The sequence below is a fragment of the Rhincodon typus genome, chromosome 21 (assembly GCF_021869965.1).
Source record: "Rhincodon typus isolate 14 chromosome 21, sRhiTyp1.1, whole genome shotgun sequence".
Classification (NCBI taxonomy): Eukaryota; Metazoa; Chordata; class Chondrichthyes; order Orectolobiformes; family Rhincodontidae; genus Rhincodon; species Rhincodon typus.
The window spans coordinates 45,459,826-45,463,493 of record NC_063352.1 but is presented as its reverse complement, the minus strand read 5'-3'; positions in this window follow the sequence as shown (position 1 = coordinate 45,463,493).

The window sequence follows — 3,668 nt, the reverse complement described above, 5'->3', positions numbered from 1 at the left end:
CTGCAGCAAAGGCGTCGAGACAGCTATAACCATCTTGCCCATCTCTGATTCAGAGAACACGTCAACACTTGATTGAGCGGGTGAACCCAAGGCTTTTCTGACTGTTCCAAGGGGCAGGGCACATTTTACTCCTGCACTTTCCCATCATCCATGTGCTTGTTCAGGACTGTCGCACCTACCTGGAGTTTATACATCCCTGGTCCTGAGCTTGCATCAACCATGCTTTTTACCCAAATGGGGCCAGAGGTTCACTAAACTTTATTCCCTGTAGTAAGTGGGCTCTCTCACTTGGCAGAGTCTTATGACTGGCATTGGTGTTCCTGATGCCATTTCGACACCCTCACTCCCCCCGGAAGTCCGGAAGATCAGACTTAACCTGCCACGGAGTGTTCTACCCCTTAGCAAATCTACCGGTGCTATCCCTGTCGTTGCATGAGGTGGGGTCCGAAAATGAAATAAGAACAGTGCCAGCTTGGCATCTAGTGAGGCTGTAGGCTATTTCTTCAAGCCAGCCTTCAAAGTTTGGGCTGCTTTCTGCCAGACCATTCGATGACGTATGGTATGGAGCTGTCCTTATATGTTAAATCTCGTTCGACTTTAGGAAATACCGAAATTCCCTGCTGTTAAACGATGGCCCACTTTCTGTGATCAACATTTCCAGGGCTCGTGTGTTGAAAAAGACATGCACGGTTTTTCTATCCTCATGCCCGTGTTTGATGAATGGACTCTATGCACGTCCATCCACTTTGAGTGGGTGTCATCAATGACAAAAGACATTGAGCCCACAAAAGGACCTGCATAGCCAACGTGCCCAAGGTTTACCCAGCCATTCTCAATCAGGGAAGTAGGGGAAGTGCTAGCAGTAATTTCCTCCCTTGTTGGCTCTCTGGGCACTGCCCCACCAACACAGATGTGCCTGCATCCAGACCTGGCCACCAGCTATTACCTCTCACCAACACCTTCATTTTGGAGCCCCGTGGCTGATCCCTGTGGAGTTCAGCACCTTTGCTCAGGACAATCACTGTTGCTCCCCATAACAATATAATGTCCTCGACTGTGAGCTGGTCTCTCTGGGCCCTAAAAGGTTTCACTTCTGGTTGTGACGGTCCTTTGGTTAACCTCATCACCACCCTCTGTTTCAGTTCTGACAAGGCTGGATCTTTCTGTGTCCAAAACATGATATTGTCAACTGTGACTGGAAGTGTGTCGAGAAAATCTAAAACCATTACGGACTCTTCCAGTGGCGGTACCAGGGTGTCTTCTAATGGCAGACGACTCAACGTCTCCACATTTGCTACTTGGCCTCCTTGGCATTGTACTAACTTGTAATTATAAGCATTTAGGATTAGAGCCCACCCTGAATGCGGTCTGAATCTATGAGAGACACTGATTCTCCTCTTTAAGCAGACCTAGTCAGGGTTTGTGGTTTGTGATTATCACAAATTTTCATCCATAAAGGTACGGGTGGAAACTCCTGACTCCAAATGTGACCGCTAATCCCTTTTTCTCTATCTTGGCATATTTATATTCTGTATTAGTTAAAGTCCTGGGTCTTGGGCATTCCTCTCCATTGTGCCACCTATAAGCTAATATCACCCAATGCCATACGGAAAGGCAATACATGTTAATGCCAAATATTTCTCGGGATTATAGTTAGCCAACTCCATCGATGATATTAGCTGTTTCTTCACTTCACTGAAAGCCAGGGCTTGGCTATGCGATCATTTCCTAGGCTGAGCCTTTTTCAGAAATTGATGCAATGATGCCAGGATGGAGGCCAGTTTATGTATGAATTCTCCATCATAATTAACCAGCACAAGAAATGACCTAAGCTCCTGGACAGACATGGGAGCTGGGCCACCTATGATCACCCTCACTTTATCTTCCAACGGGTGTAACCCAGTCTTGTCATCTCTATAGCCCAAGTAGGTCACTTCGAACGTCTGAAAAACACATTTTTTCCTTCTTGGGTGTACACTCACTTTGGAAAAACACCTTAGGACTATGTATTTGAACTGCGAAGAATAGATTAAAAACGCGACCTAAGTATTCTTTTTTACTTTTCCCTGTTATTAGAAAGTTGCCCAGACAAATGGCGACCTGAGGTAGACCTTGAAAAACGTTCTTCGTTGTCCACTGAAAAATTGCAAAGGCTGACGATACCCCAGTGGCAGTCTCATATATTGGTACAAACCCTTATGAGTGTTCATTGTAGCATACTCCTGAGAATCCTCATCTAACCACAACTAGAAGTATGCATGGCTCATGTCCAGCTTCATGAAGGGCACCACCCCATCCCCCTGCCAGCTTTGCATATAAATCCTGTAAGCAAGGGGCTGCGTACTTATCCAGCTGTGAAAAACAGTTTACCCTCTCAAAGGTGAACCGACTTGTCAGGCATCACAATTGGTATGACCAGTGCAGCCCATTCTACAAATTGGACTTTTATTAAATTCATTCACAGGATGACGACATCTTGTCTATTCCTAATTGCCCAGAGGGCAGTTAAGAGTCAACCACATTGTTGTGGGTCTGGAGTCACATGTAGTCCAGACAAGGTTAGAATGGCATTTTCCTTGCCTAAAGGGCATTAGTGAACCAGATGGGTTTCTCTGGCAATCAACAATCTTAAATCCAGATATTTATTGAATTCACATTCCACCATCTGCTGTGGTGGAATTCGAACCAGGGTCCCATGAATATTGCCTGGGTCTATGGATTAACAATCCAGCGATAATGTCACTAGGCCATTTCCCACCAACACCATCCCCCCACACCCAACGCCCCCCACCACCACCCCCCGCCCCCACCCCCACTACCTCCCCTGCACTGGTTTGATGACTCCATTGCTTTCCAGCCTTCTGATTTCTGCCTCTACTTTTGCCCATAAGGTAAATGGCACTGGAGGGGCTTTACAGAACCTTGAATTGCTTCTTGGTCAACATGCAAGGTGGCTTTGGCACCTCTGGTAGTCCCTACACCTTCCAGAAGACTTCCAGGTATTTAATTAGGACTTCACTCAGGTAGCCATTTTCAAATTGGAAAATGTTGAGCCAATCTAGGCAAATATCTTGCAACCAATTTCACCGCATCAAGCATGGGCCCGGTCCTTTTACTGCAACCAGTAGTAACTGAATCAGCTGCTTTTCATAAGAGACCAGAACCGAAGTGGTACCCTTAGTCTGTAAAGGTTCCCTGGTGTAGGTTCTCAGCCTAGCCAAAGTCTTGAGCAAACATAGTTTTGTGTCTGTAGTCCAGAGTGAATTTTGCTAATCACGAATATGGTCGCACTGGTGTCAACTTCCATTAGAAGCAGATGACCATTTAACCAGACGATTATTTTGATTGGTTTTGAATTGGATACTGCTAAGCAATTGAACTGTTCCAAACCAGATGTGTGCGGATGTCTCAGGGTATGAACTCTCCTTATACCAGCCAATGAATTCTGTTACTTAGTTTAGATAGAGTAGGACCTTTTAGCTAATAAAAAAAATGAAAGAACTGCGGATGCTGTAAATCAGGAACAAAAAACAAAGTTGCTGGAAAAGCCCAGCAGGTCTGGCAGCATCTGTGAAGGATAAAACAGAGTTAATGTTTCGGGTCCGTTGACCCTTCCTCAGAACAGACCTGCTGAGCTTTTCCAACAACTTTGTTTTTGTTCCTGATTT